The sequence below is a fragment of the Vombatus ursinus genome, unplaced genomic scaffold, assembly GCF_900497805.2.
Source record: "Vombatus ursinus unplaced genomic scaffold, bare-nosed wombat genome assembly UNPS02009770.1, whole genome shotgun sequence".
In the NCBI taxonomy this organism is placed as follows: Eukaryota; Metazoa; Chordata; class Mammalia; order Diprotodontia; family Vombatidae; genus Vombatus; species Vombatus ursinus.
Genome location: NW_020949548.1, coordinates 6,433,615 through 6,449,649, shown reverse-complemented (window position 1 = coordinate 6,449,649; position 16,035 = coordinate 6,433,615). Strand labels below are relative to the sequence as shown.

Sequence of the window (16,035 nt, the reverse complement as noted above, 5' to 3'; positions counted from 1 at the left end):
TGGGAATCAGGAGGACCTGAGTTCAAATCCAGCCTCAGACCAAACACTTGACACTTACTAGCTGTGTGACCTGGGTAGGTCACATAACTCCAATAGCCTAAAAATAAAAAAATTTTTTTTAAATTTAAAAAAAAATAAGACTCAAGAGAAGCATATAAAGGTAAACATGAAAAAAAATCATAAGGGACTCAATAAAGCTAAACTATTTATATTCTGATATGAGATGATGATACATGTAACTCCTAAGAACTTTATCATGATTAGGTTAGTTAGAAGGAATCTATGTAGCCAGAGAACAGGAGTGTTAGTTGATTATATTGGGATGATCTCAAAGAATGAAGGAGCGAGGAAGAGGGATGCAAAGGGAGAAGAGGGAAGTGAGGGGAAGAATAGGGAAAATTATCTCACATAAAAGAGGCACGCAGGAAAAGCTTTTGGAGTAGATGTGAACACCGATGGGGGAGGAGAGGAACAAGCAATGCTTAAATTTCACCTGAACTGGTTTCATGAGGAATTGAATACACACACACACATTCTCACTCATTCTCTCTCATAGTCTCTGGAATGGATTAGAAACCAGAATTAGAATTAGCAACACGCTTGAAACAGACAGACACACACACAGAGTTAGAAGAAGGGGTTGGAGCAGAATCTATTACACGTTACTTGAGGTTAAAAAAAAAAAAAGCAGGGGTAACCATCACTGTCTGAGACAAAGCAAAAGCAAAAACAGCCCTAATGAAGAGGGGAAATCAGGGGGATTCCATTCTGCTAAACGGCACAGCAGAGGATGCACTAACTGCAAGCCTAAACACGTGCATGCAACGGCCGGCATCCGGATTCTTAAAGGAGTCACGGGAGGGGACGGTCAAACTCCAGGGGCTGGAGACCTGGCCTTTCCAAACTCTCAGAACTCGATAAACAGAAGTACAAAATAAAGAAGAAAGTGGTGAGGGGGAGGAACAGAATGACAGAAAAGTTAGTTATGGGGGGCGGCGAGGTGGCACAGCGGATAGAGCACCGGCCCTGGAGTCAGGAGAACGTGAGTTCAAATCCAGCCTCAGACCAAACGCTTGACACTTATTAACTGTGTGACCCCGGGCAAGTCACTTAACCCCATGGCCTAGCCAAAAAGAAAACAAAAAAAAAGAAAAAGAAAGAAAAGTTGGTTAAGCCAGACCTCTGGAGAACGCTGCCTGCGGCGAGCCGGGGCTGTACCTCGAGCCCGGGGTCCGTGGCCGGGGAGCGGGCCGACGGCCTCCGAGCCGGCCTCTGGGAAGCACCGGGCTCAGCCAAACTTAGGCCCCAAGGGGGATGGGCAAGAGCAAGACGCGAAGGGAGGAGAAAAGTGACGTTCACAATGGCCCTCTGCGGGGCGGGGGGAGGCACCCACTGACTGACAGGCAGAGGACCACTCTGCATCCCGCTGGGCCGCCCTTCTCTTCTCTTTGCTCCCTTTGCCCCGCCCCTTTCCCCTCCCCCGCCTTTTTCCTCCCTTCCCCCCTTCCTGGTTCTCCCAGAGTCCAGCCCCTCCCTTGGCGCAAGCCAGCAGTGGCAGCGGTGGCGTGGGGCTGGGTCAGCGGGGGGCCTCTCTAAGTGCAGACGGGTCAGCTGACTTGAGATGGAGAACTGATTGGCTCGATCCTCTCGTTTCTCCACCACCTACCCCCACTTTTTTTTCTTGCCAGGGTCTCTGCATCAATTATGTTTTTGGAAAGATTCCTTGATAAGCATGACTGAGTTCTGGCTTATATCATTTCCTGGGGACAAAACATGCCAGCAAACATGGGAGAAACTGCAGGCAGCAACAACCAAAAACAATCTCTCTACTAATTCAAAGTTCAACATTCCTGAATTAAAGGTTGGTACGCTGGATGAGTTAGTTGGAGTGTCAGATGAATTGGACGAACTGGATTCATTCTTAGAGGCAGTGGTTACCGAATTGGCCAAATATACGTCTGATGTACTAGAAGAGAGCGACGCTACAGTGAGAGAAAAACTACTGGCTGATGGAGTTGACGTAATTTCGTATATAACAGGGTTCCAATGGAATGTGGCCAAGTATCCAATCACAGAGTCACTGAAAAATCTTACCGAAATCATTGCCAAGGGAGCGAAACAAATTAAGAATGACTTCAAAGCCCGAGCATCAACATATAATGAACTGAAATTAAATCTTCAGAATTTGGAAAAAAAGGCAGGAAGTTTATTAACTAGAAACCTAGCAGCGGTCGTAAAGAAAGAAGACTTTGTCCTTGATTCAGAATATCTTATCACGTTATTGGTGGTAGTTCCAAAGTTATTCCACAATGACTGGGTCAAGCAATATGAAACGTTAGCTGAGATGGTAGTCCCAAGGTCTAGCCAGGTTATTTCAGAGGATCAAGATAATTACCTGTGCAGTGTTACCTTGTTTAGAAAGTCAATGAATGAATTCATAAGTAAAGCCAAAGAGAAGAAGTTCATTGTCCGTGATTTTCAGTATGACGAAGAGCAGATCAGAGCAGACAGAGAGGAGATGACCAGTATCTCCACTGACAAGAAGAAGCTTTTTGGACCACTCATTTGGTGGCTGAACGTGAATTTCAGTGAAGCTTTCATAGCGTGGATTCATGTGAAAGCATTAAGAGTTTTTGTTGAGTCTGTTTTAAGATATGGATTGCCAGTGAACTTCCAAGCAATGCTACTTAAACCCAATAAGAAAACCATAAAGAAACTGAGAGAGGTATTGTATGATTTGTACAAACACCTGGATGGTAATACAGCTTTTATTGATCTTCCTGTGGTTTGTCCAGGCGTAAATTTGAGTGAACAGGAAAGTTATCCTTATGTGTGCTGCAAGATTAATTGCCAACTATTGTAATTAAAATAAAAACTGTCTTCAATACTGACAATCCTTTCCTAGTGTTGGTGTATATGAATAGAAATGAGATTGAGGTGTGTCTATACTTTTAACTCTGTATTAATCTGATATTTGCTTCTTACTCCCTTTCCTCAGGTGAATTTTTCTGTAGTGGTCCATCTCTTGACATTTTCTTAAAAAAAAAAAAAAGAGTATATGTATTGTTGCTTTTTATTGATCAGGTTTATAAATGTATACTAAAAAAAATCAGAGTTTACTTATAAACAGAATCGTAGATACTTTTTTTAAAGTTTTCTTCATTATTGTGGTGGTATGCATTCAGTAAATTCATTACTATTCTTCACAAAGACCTTGTTTACTAGGGGAAAATGTACCATTTGTACCATTTTGTTCTCTGTAATTAGTAGCTGTAACTGTTAAGTGGTTATTGAATTGTGATGTAAAAAAAGTGATAATATTCACATATGTGTTTTCTGAATAGTCACAAGAACAATCTGTGAACATTGTAAACATCCACAGATGAGAATAAAATTACCTGTGCAAAGGAATGTTGCTGTGAACGTGACTTCTCCAAACATTAGTCAGAAAGTTCAGGAACTCTGACCACCGCTCTCTAGCTACTGCTGTACATTTTTGCAGTCTTTGTTACATGCTACAAGGGGCAATCTACCTTCTATTCAGTTTGTAGTTGCTTTCCACTGATTATTTTACTGTGCCAAATTGGCCTCATAACACACAATGTGATGTCGGAATTCATTTTTTCAAAACATATAGGTGTTTATATCCATTTGCTAAACTTTTGGTATTCTTAAATGAACAAGAATTGGGTCTAATTATAAGTAAAAATCCAGCAAAACAAACAAAAAATGACTATGTTTTAGGGCATAAAACCTCACAGACAAATGCAGAAAAGCAGAAATGTTAAATATACCCTTTACTGACCATAATGCAATAAAAATTACATTCAATAAAGGGCCTTGGAAGCATAGGTTAAAAATCAATTGGAAACTAAATCTCATCCTAAAGAATGAGTGGGTCGAAGAACAAATCACAGAAACAATAATTTCATTAAAGAGAATGACAATAATGAGACAACATACTAAAATTTGTAGGATGCAGCCAAGGTAGCTCATAAGGGAAAAAAAATTTTATATCTAGAGAGAGAGGAAAAAAAGAGAGAATGAGAACAGATTAATGAACTGGGCACGCAAATTTTTAAAAATAGGAAAATAACAAAATAAAAATTTCCAATTAAACACCAAAGTGGGAATCCTGAAAATCAAAGGGGAGATTAATAAAATAGAAATTTAAAAAGTCATTGAACTAATATATAAAACTAGGAGCTGGTTTTATGAAAAAAAAATAGATAAATTGTTGGTTAATTTAATCTAAAAAAGAAAGAAGAAAATCAAATTGCAAGTATCAAAAATGAAAAGGGTGAATGTACAACCAAACAAGATGAAATTAAAACATGTATTAAGAGGTATTTTACCCAGTTATATGCCAATAAAACTGAAAATCTAAGTGAAATGAATTAATATTTATGAAAATTTAGATCCCCCAGATTCACAGATTAAATACTTAAATAACTCTATCTTAGGGGAAAAAAAAAACTTGAACAAGGCATCAATGAGCTCCCTAAGAAAAATTCTCTAGGCATGAATTCTACCAAATTCAAGTGAATTCTACCAAACATTTAAAGAATAATTAATTCTAATACTATATAAATTATATATTTTTAAAAACATAAAGAGGCAATCCTTCCAAATTCCTTCTATACTACAAATATTGTTTTGCTACTTGAACCAGGGAGAGCAATAACAGAGAAAGAAAACTAATCTAATTTCCCTAGTGAATATTGAAGCAAAAATTTAAAATACACTAAGAAGTAGATCACAGTAATATATCACGAAGATCAAATGCCATGACTAAGTGGTATTTATACAGAGCAAGGAGTGCTAGTTCAATATAAGGAAAATTATAAGCAAAATAGGTCATATCAAAAACGAGAGCAATAAAAATCATTATAACAATTATAATTATAACAATAATTATAACAATATATAACAATAGATGTAGAAAAATCTTTTGACAAAATTCAACACACATTCTTATTAAAAATAATAGAAAGTTTAGGGATAAATGGAGTCTTTCCTAAAATAAGTATTATCTATCTAAACTAAGAACAAGCATTATATCTAGTGGATATAAATTAGAAGCTTTCTCAATAAATCAGGGGTGAAACAAGGAGGTCTATTATCACAACCATTATTCATTGTTGTCCTAGTCATGCTAGCAAGGGTAATAAGACAAGAAAGGGAAAAGGAAAGAATAAACATAGACAACAAGAAAATAAAACTATCACTCTTTACAGACAATATAAAAACACACTTAGAAAACCCTGGAGAATCAACTAAACAACTAGTTAAAACAATTAACAACTTTAGAAAAACTGCAGAAGATAAAATAAAACCCATATAAATCATCAGCATTTCTGTGTATTACCAACAAAACCCAATAGGAAGAGATAGAGAAATTCCATTTAAAGTAACTGAAGACAATATAATATGCTTGGGAGTCTTCCTGCTGAGACTAATCTAGGGACTATATGAACATAATTATGAAACACTTTTCACACACAGATCTAAACAATTGGAGATATATTGATTCCTCGTGGGTAGGCTGAGCAAACACAATAAAAATAACAATTCTACCTAAATTAATTTACTTATTCAGTCTCATAAGAAACTGTCAAAGAATTCTTTTATAGAGCCACAAAAAATAACAAAATTCATCTTGAAGAAGGCAAGGTCAAGAATATTAAGGGAATCAATGAAAAACAATGTGAAAGAAGGTGGCCTACCAATATCAGATTTCAAACTATATTACAAATGTATTATCATCAAAAATATCTGGTACTGGCTAAGAGAAATAGAATGGTGGATCAGTGGAATGTATTAGTTATAGAATACACAGTAACAGGACCACCCAGCATGACACGCCCTCATTAGAGAAGGTGCTGTCCTCTATGAGCAAAGCTGAATTGAAGTAGCTCAAAAGAAATACAAGATGCACACATTTAGAGAATCTGTCCTGAATATTCACATGGACTATTTGTGTCTGATCCATGGTAGAACATTCTGAGCTCAGATTGGTCAGATCAGCCACGGTAGGACGAAATGTTACTTGACTCTAGCATAGGAATGTCATTTTGGTCTTTCTTTGAAGAACAATGGACAATAAGCAGCAGTAAATGACCATAACAATCTACTATTTGACAACTCCAAAGAACCAAGACCTGGGGGCAAGAACTCATCATCTGACAAAATTTTTTTGAGAAATTCAAAAAAGCTATTTGGCAGAAACTAGGCAGAGAAAATTATCTCACACTGTTTACTGGGACAAGGTCAAAATGGGCACATGATTTAGCATAAAGGGTAATATGATAAGTAAATTAGGGCAGCATGGAAAATTTACCTTTAAGATCTATGGATAAGGGAAGATTTTATGACTCTACAAGAAAATCACAGTAAGCAAAATAATTTTGATTATATGAAATTAAAAAGATTTTGCAGATATAAAGCCAATGAAGCCAAAATTTCAAAAAAAGCAGGAAACCATGGGGTGGCATGGGGGGATTCACAGCAAGTTTCTCCAAAAAAGGATTCATTTCTCAAGAAAATATGAAACTGAGTCAAATGTGCAAAAATAAGAACCATTCCCCAATTGATTAATGGTCAAACACTATGAACAAGTTTCAGAACAGGAAATCGAAACTATCCAAAGTCATATGAAAAATGTTCTAAATCACTACTGATTGGAGAAATGTATATTAAAACAACTCTGAGATACTACCTCTTACCTAATAGATTGGCTAAAATGACAAAAAGAAAAGGACAGATGCTGGAGGAGATATGGAAAAATGGGAAAATTAATGCACTCTTGATGGAATTGTGAACATGTCCAACCATCCTGGAGAACAATTTGTAACTGCGTCCAAAAGGCAATAAAAATGTGTATGCTCCTTGACCCAGCATAATCACTACTAGGTCTGTATCCCAAAGAGGTCAAGAGAAAAGAAAAAGGACCTATATGTACCAAAAAGTTTACAGCAGTTCTTTTTGTGTTGTCCAAGAATTGGAAACTGGAAGGGATGACTGTCAATTGGAGACTGGCTGAACAAGTTGTGGTATATGATTGTGATGGAATATTATTATAATATAAGAAATGATGAGCAGGATGGTTTCAAAAAACTTGGGAAGATTTATATGAACTGATGCAAAGTGAAGTAAGGAGAACCAAGAGAACATAGTACACCACAACAACAACATTGTAAGAATGATCAACTGTGTATGATTTAGCTTCTCTGATCAATATAATGATCCCAGAAAATTCCAAAATACGGATGATGTAAAATGATATCTGTCTTCAGAGAGAGAACTTATGAAGTCACTTTTTTCATTTTCTTTATGTTTCTTCCTTTTTTTGCAACATGACTAATATGAAAATAGGTTTTTCGTGACTTCACATTTGTAATTGGTATCTTATTGTTACCTTCTCAATGTGTGTGGGAATAGTAGGAAGGAGGCAAAGAATTTAGAACTTAAAATGTAAAAAAAATGACTGTGAAAAATGAATGAATGTATAATTAGACAAAGAAATAAATGGATTAGTAAATAAATGAGTGAAGGAACGGGAAAAAATTAAATTAAATGTCAGGATCCAGGAGGGATATCCAAGCTTGGTCCTGGATTCAGATTAGAAACTTTATGTCCCTTTCCTATGTTGTATGTACTCAATAGCTATCTTAAAACCTTGAAGTTATATCAAATAAATTTGACTCCATAAAGTACACAGACCTCATAGAAATGGAGGAGGGAAAGGAGAGAAATAGAGGGAGGAAGATGGAGAGTAGGTGAGAAAGGGAAAAGAAGTGAAGAAGAGAAACAGAAAGGAGGAAGAGTGGGACAGAAAGGAGAAGGAAAAGAAAGAGGAGGAGGCAAGAAGGGGAGGAGGAAAAAGTGATCAAGAGAGATGTTAAAGGTTTTCTTCTTATCATGTCATTTTATTTTTCAATTAACAAACTCTCACTCTCTCATGCTCTTGCTCTTTCTAGCTCTCTTGCTTTCTTTCTCTCTTTTTAATAACACCAGGGATTTACTTGTAAATGTTTAATAACCAACTTCATGATAGATTTTTTTTTAGTTTAATTTTCATTGTTGATGTTTTCTCCATCACTTTCCTAATTCTAGACAATCAATAAAGCAATAAATCAAGCCCTGGTTTTTTTAGCATTTGCCAATTTCAAAAGTATAAATGTTCATGCAAAAAGATTTAATATTATATATAATGAGGATAAGCTAGAAGTTTTCCCAGTATGATCAAAGGTGAAACAAGATTGCCCATTGTCAGCACTATTATTTAATATTGTACTAGAAATGTTAGCTTTAGGAATAAGAGAAGAAAAAGAAATTGAAGGAATTAGAATAGACAACGAGGAAACAAAATTGTCACTCTTTGCAGATGACATGATGTTATACTTAGAGAATCCTAGAGAATCAACTAAAAACCTACTTGAAATAATTAAAAACTTTAACAAAGTCACAGGATGTAAAATAAAGCAACATAAATCAGCAGCATTTCTATATATTACCAACAAAGCCCAGCAGCATGGGATAGAAAGAAAAATTCCATTTAAGATAACTGTAGACAAAAGTCTACATGCCAAGACAAACTCAAGAACTATATGAACGCAATTAAAGAACAGTTTTCACACAAATCTAAATAATTCACACAGATCTAAATAATTGGAAAAAATATCAATTATTCATGGGTAGGCCGAATTAATATAATAAAAATGACAATTTTACCTAAATTAATTTACTTATTGAGTGCCATACCAATCAAACTACCAAAAATTATTCTATAGAGCTATAAAAAATTATAAAATTCATCTGGAAGAACAAAAGGTCAAGAATATCAAGGGAATTAGTTAAAAGAAATGCTAGGGAAGGTGGCCTACCTGTACCAGATTTTAAATTGTATTATAAAGCAGCAAACATCAAAACTCTTCAGTACTGGCCAAGAAACTAAGCAATGGATCAATGACATAAGTTAGGTACACAAGGCACAGTAGTAACGACTATAGTAATCTGCTGCTTGACAAACTCAAAGACTCCAGCTTTTGGGATGAGAACTCACTATTTGACAAAAACTACTGGGAAAACTGGAAAACAGTATGTCTGAAACTAGGCATAGACCAACATCTCACACAGTATACCAAGATAAAGTCAAAATGGGAACATGATTACAGAGAAAAGGTGATACCATATGCAAATTAGGAGAACAAGGAATAGTTTACCTGTCAGATCAATGGAAAAGGAAAGAATTTATGACCAAGCAAAAGAGAGAGAATATTATGAAATGCAAAATGGATAATTTTGATTATATTAAATTTAAAAGGTTTTATGTAAACAAAAGCAATGCAACCAAGATTAGAAGGAAAGCAGAAAGCTGTGAAACAATTCCTACAGCCAATGTTTCTGATAAAGGCCTCATTTCTAAAAAATATAGAGAACTGAGTCAAATTTATAAGAATACAAGTTATTCCCCAATTGATAAATGGTCAAAGGCTATGAACAGGCAGTTTTCAGATGAAGAAATTATCAACAGTCATATGAAAAATGCTCTAAATCACAATTGATTAGAGAAATACAAATTCAAACAACTCTGAGGTACCACCTCACACCTGTTTTGACTAATGTGACAGAAAGTGAAAATGATAAATGTTAGAGAAGATGTAGGAAAATTGGAACAGTAATACACAATTGGGGGAGTTGTGAACTGACCCAACCATTCCAGAGAGCAGTTTGGAACAATGCCCAAAGGGCTATAAAACTGGGCATACTCTTTGATCCAGCAGTGCTACTACTAAGCCTGTATTCCAAAGAGATCATAAAAAAGGGAAAAGGACCCATATGTACAAAAATATTCATAGCAGCTCTTTTTGTGGTAGCAAAGAATTGGAAATTGAAGGGATGTCCATCAATTGCCCATAAAATGGCTGAACAAGTTGTGGTATATGAATATAATGGAATACTATTGTGCTATAAGAATGATGAGCAGGCAGATTTCAGAAAAACCTGGAAAGACTTACATGAACTAATGCTGAGCAGAACCAGGACAACATTGTACATAGCAATAGCAATATTGTGCTATGATCAACTATGATTGACTGAGCTCTTCTCAGCAATACAATGACAATTTCAAAAGACTCATGATGGAAAATGCTATTGACATCCAGAGAAATAACTATGGAGTCTGAATGCAGATCAAAACATAATATTTTCACTGGTTTTTATTTTTTTCTTTCTTGTAGTTTTTCCCTTTTGTTCTGATTTTTCTTTCACAATGTGACTAATGTAGAAATTTGTTAAACATGATTGTACATATATAACTTATAACAGATTGCTTGCTGTCTTAGGGAAGGAGAAAGAGAGGGAGGGAGAAAAATTTGGAACTCAAAATCTCATAAAAATGAATGCTGAAAACTATCTTACATGTAATTGAAAAAAATACTATTAAATGGAGGAAAAGATTTAACAATTAGTTCTCTGAGCAAGCTCCAGCACACCTCTGAACAAAACTCTTGTAACAAATAAAATTCTCATATTACCAATATCCAAAAACAAATGCCTCATAGACTATACTGAATGTCTCTTTTGTATACTGAATGTATCTTTTTGGTGTCAGACAGTGGGAAGCATAGTTCGTTATTAGTCCTCAGGAATGAGGACTGCTCTTGGCATTCATTAGATTTCTTAAGTCTTTCAAAGTTGTGAAGTTCAAAAAGACTTCGATGTTATAGACTTAACATTGCCTCTTTTACCTTATTTCTTCTGTTCACCTTAATTAGCTGCCCGTATCTGATTATTCACCCACTTTACCCCCACCCAACCCTTTATTTTGTTGGCAGATTAAATGGCTTCTATAAAGATGAGCAGAATCTTCTACTCTCAGTCTAAACATAAGAAAATACTGTTCCTGAACATCAATAAATAGAAACCTAGGATTTCTTTTTACATTCTCAAAATGTGTTATTTGTTAACAATGAGAAATAGTACCATGTTTTCAGTAAAAGAAGGAACATTGCTTTGAGTAAGGTTTTCAAGAGACAAGGGAAATACTACATGCTTCAATTTTATGTGATATTGACCTAAGGATGTCCTCTGTCTATTCCACTTCTTCACAGTTCTGTCTGTCTGGTTGGTTTCTTGTCTTTCTGACCCTTTCTTACACTTCAAAAGTTAGATATTTGTAACAAAATGTGCTATGCTACTTGTGATGGCTTTAATTTACTCCTTAAATTTACTTTGAGTGGTTTGTGTAACAAAATGGCAAAGAATCTTTCGCATTATGCATTAGATTTCCGTAACAGTTGACATATATACAGGTTTACAGAGAGGTCTGATTGTACTGTTGTTAGAAATTTATGTAACTAATAACTATTAATATAATATTCTGCCATAGGACATAGGTACTTCCCTGCAGTATTTGGGGATCATGGTGAGAACAGGGGGAGAAGGCATTGAAAAGAAGTCCCCTTTTGACTTTCCAGTTTGTATCACAATTTTCCCCCTAACCAGAGTGTTCAAAACCTTACTGTTTATTAATGCTGCTGATGTGACATCAAATGCAGATTTGAATTTTGGTCCCAAAACTGTGTTTTGATTAGTATAAAGAAGTCCTGGCATGGAATCACCTTCCACTGTTACAGAAAAACAACTTTGCTATAATTTATAGTCTTAGAAATTTTCCTGAGCCTGAAGAAAAAATAGAAAAATGTACCTCCCTCTATTTTTTGAAGAGGTAGGTATTAGCTTATACCACTACATATGCTATTCTACTCAGATGATATTTCAGTTAAATTTGCTGAAATGCTTTTGTTTTCTCTCATTTTTATTCTTTGTTATATGAGATGAGTCTTTGTGCAGGATAAAGGGGAGGGATATACTGGGAAATGAAGAAGTAAAAACCTAATATATTAATATAACTTTTTTTATATTTGCTGGAGTGTTAAGAAGTTAAATGATTTAACATTAGGGTAATGGAGCCAGTATGTGTCAGAGTCAGGACTTGAATCCAGATCTTCTCGGCTCCAGGGTTAGTCATCTCTTCCGTATGACATGCTGACTTCCTCAGATTAGAACATTTAGCACTTAATGTCTCTCTTGTGAACTACTTCTTCTGTTTATCAGCATATTCCTAGTCAGTCTTTAGCATGGCACCTGACACATAGAGATTAAACATTGACATGAAATGAACATTTCATTGACATAAGAAACTAGCGCGTGAAAAAAAAAATCCCTCTACCAACACATGTTGGCACTTTCTCTGAAAGTAATAGTTGTAGAAAATTGCCTCTTGCAGTGATAAATTGACTTACCCAGGGTCACACAACCAATATGTGCCAGAAACAGGTTTACCTGGCTTCAAGAGAAGCTTTCTCTAGTAGAGTGCATCATTTTGATTCTGCATGTAGATGACACAATAAATGTTTTTTGAATAATTAATTGATTCTGTCTCTAAGCTTTCATCCACTATTGGACTTTCTATGGTAATCACCATGCTGACTTACCTATTTGTTCCAAAAGTTCATTTTGCTTACAGACTATTCAGCTTCCATTTAGCTCATCTGAACAGTACAGGTTAGGATGTGGCACTTTTCTGAGTCATATCTGGTTGGACATTCCTAGAGATAATGCCAAATTTACCGAGGTTATATCTCTGTAGGAAAGGGTAACTTTATTTACCAAATAGCCCACTGCTTCATCCTCTATTATCCACCTTTCATTTGGAGATGAATTATCTGGGTAATCTTCATAAATCTCCATTTCCTTTCATCTTTTACAGTACCCTGAGGAATTATGACATAATTAAAAATGAAGTGATATAACCCTTATGCCTCAAAACTGCTGAGTTTCTCAAAATTAAACCTGTTTCCTCATTGGTTTTATATTCCTCCATGGCTTTCACAGGATTTTTAATGATACCTTTTAGTTTCGATTTGTAATACAATCTTGCCCTAGTGATGGTAGTATCAGCAGCCAAAAGCCACTCACTCAGTATTTGAAGGACTATTGGTGGCAGTCTCTCTACCATGGTCATCATTCTTGTTTGTTTTTCTACCTCTTATTTTAATTTTCTTTTTTTTTCTGTGCTTTCTCATCTTCTAACTTTCTTCTCCAATTTACTTCCTCCCTTCTTAAATAAGGAATAGACTTGTCAATGGTCCCCCACAGGGCATTACCCAGTTGCTGGTGTCATTCAAAGCTAAAGAGGTCATGTAGTTAAAGCACCCCTTCTTAACTCTGTTGGCCTCAGTTTCCTTATCTTTAAAGCAAAGATAATAATGGCAACTAAGTCATGGGGTCATTGTGAGAATCAATGAGCTCACACAAGTAAAGCACTTTGCAAACCTTAAAGTGGATTATAAATGTACCAATTATTGTTAATACTACCTTTCAGTGTAAAAATACAGGCTATGCTATTACCACAAACTCCAAGGAAGTGTTCAGATTTTTATTACATTGACATTTGACATGTGAAATAAATGGGAAATGTAAAACTTTTCATTTTTCAAAGCCTTTATGGTGCAGTGGAAAGAGTCCTAGATTTGGAGTAAGGATTATCAAATCTGGGTTCTACGATTTACTAGCTGTGTAACGTCAGGCAAATCACTAAACTGTCTGAGCCTCAGTTTCTTTATTGCTAAGATGGGAATAATGATTAATTATCTACTACACAGGGCTGATCTAGGAAAACTGCCTTGTTAAACATTGAGATGCTATGAGAGGATAAGCTATTTTATTGTTTGGTATACTGGCATCTAAGCCTTAGTATTATATGACATGAATGGAGATTCAATTCAATTTAATGTGTTAAATATTTTTAAATTGCCTACTATAACTAAAACACTATGAAAGGTACTGGAATTACCAAGCCAAAAATGAAACAGTCCCTGTTTTCAAAATGAGTACACTCTACTGGAGATGGAAAGAAAGCAACAATTCCTTCCCAAATTCCATAACCAAAAGTGTCCTTCTTTCTCAGTGACCCTCACCCAGGAAAATACCACCTTTTCTCAGTCACTGTAACATGTACCTTTACCTATTTATCTTTAATATATATTTTTCTTGTTATATTCACATGCTATGGTGACTGATGATATTTTGGAAACAAGTTATTATGAAGTGAAATGTTGATGGGTTTATCCACATAAATGCACTCAAAGAATGACCACTCTTCTTTAAGAAAAAAATTGAATTCTGTTTAGTCCAGAATGATCTTCTTGGATTGCCATTGCTGGGTGGCTGTTCCATGCATCACCACATTTATCAAACAGAAACTCAATGGAAAATTCAGTCATTGTTAAGAGGCATCCCTTTCACTTCAAGGTGTTAACTTCTTTATCATTTAGGACATTTAGGTGCAGTCTTAGAGGTTATTGTTAGATTCAAATAAGGGAAGTAAAAGATTGTCTGAAATTCAATGAATTAATGCTGGCTCACTGAAAAATAGTCCCAAATGCCTTTCATAGACTGTCCTGCCCACCCAACCTAAATGTATTCAAAAAACGACTAGCTTCCTCTATCTCAGTGCTTTGTGAACTTGGTTCTGCAAAGTCATGGAAGCAGGATGAATAGCCCAGAGTGTGAGTTCCTTCTCCATGTGTAGGCATTGCTTAGTTGGACAATCCTTCCATCCAAGGATAAGATATACTGGGTAGATTATTGGTTTGAAAAATTAAACAGAATCTTTTTCTCATGGTGATGTATTTATATGGCTTTATAATTTGGTTTCTCCCTCTATGCAGAAAATACTACCACTTAACCCTTTAATTTTCAAAGAGAGGTAGTTAGTAGTAATGGCTGTGGATTTATGAAAACAATCAGCTGCCCTCATAGCAATCAAGGTGGCATCCAAACCATGTGTGGTTTTGCAAGGATAGAAGCAGATGGTTTACCATGCAAGAAAATGAGAACTATCCCCTAATGACATCAGTGGAGAGCAATAATGGATTGTACCATTTGTAAAAGAGTAAATATCCATTTTTATATTACTTTCCTTCTTGTAAATTGTCTCCTAGCAGTGAAAGTAAAACACGACTATTTAATACCTTGTAGCACTAAACAGATTATACTGGGGGGAACACAGTGAAGCACAGCAGAATATTTGCTAATATTTATAACTTCAGCTCAGCCAGAAAAAAAATTGAAAAGTACAGCATTCCACTCCCCTCCCATTTGCCTTCAATGTTTTGCTTTTTTTTTTTTCTAGTTTGTAGTAATTCCAGTTTGGGAAAGTAGTTTTTTTAAGTGCCTGGACCCATTACTCATTTCTGAATCCATATATTATACTACTTCACCTGAATAGAATTGTGTTTGTTGATTTCTTCTCTCAAGGTGAAAAAAATAAAAGGACAAATCTTATGAAAGGGAATTTTAATCACTTTCAACTGAAAAAAGTGTCAGAATCTTGGAAGGTCAACTGAAGAAGATGTTGTCATGATTCTCTGTATTTTCTGTTTTGAAAAGAATAAGCATTTGGGTAATTTAACATCTTTGTCTATTTTGTTTGTCCTCTCCCATATGCTACTTTCCCAAATTAGGAAGCCTGTACAGCAGCTCCCATTGAATTATATAAAGTCCTGCTCTGTTGTGAAGCTCCTAGTCACATCCCTCCCAAGGTGCTGACCACTATACTGTGTCCTATACTGATGGCCGAGAGCTACAGAAATCCTGTAGTGAATTCTACTTGTGAGTCAGATGATTCTTCAGGAAACTAACTGCTGCTATATAGCAGGTTCTCACAAACACAAGCAGGTTTCCATGGATTATGGTCACAATTCACATGACCAAAAGAGTTATATTTAGATATGTGAAGTTATTCCATTTTTGAAGAAGAAAAGGTCACTTCTTATCCCAGATCAATACTTATCCCACCTATGATAGATGGACAGACCATTTGAACACTAGTTAGAATTCATTGTGCAATCCATTCACCTATCCCCACCTTATCATTCTGGGGTAGGGAAAAGGTAAATAGGGAGGGAAGGAAAGGAAGAAGAAGGGGCAAGGGAAAGAAAGGACAAGGGCTAGGCAATGCAAAGC

The 16,035-nt window shown here is 35.7% G+C and overlaps 1 pseudogene; it reads left to right on the top strand.

The window, feature by feature from the left end:
- The first annotated feature begins 1,732 nt into the window (after nt 1–1,732).
- On the top strand, nt 1,733–2,863 carry LOC114036119 (annotated as a pseudogene).
- The last annotated feature ends 13,172 nt before the right edge of the window (nt 2,864–16,035 follow it).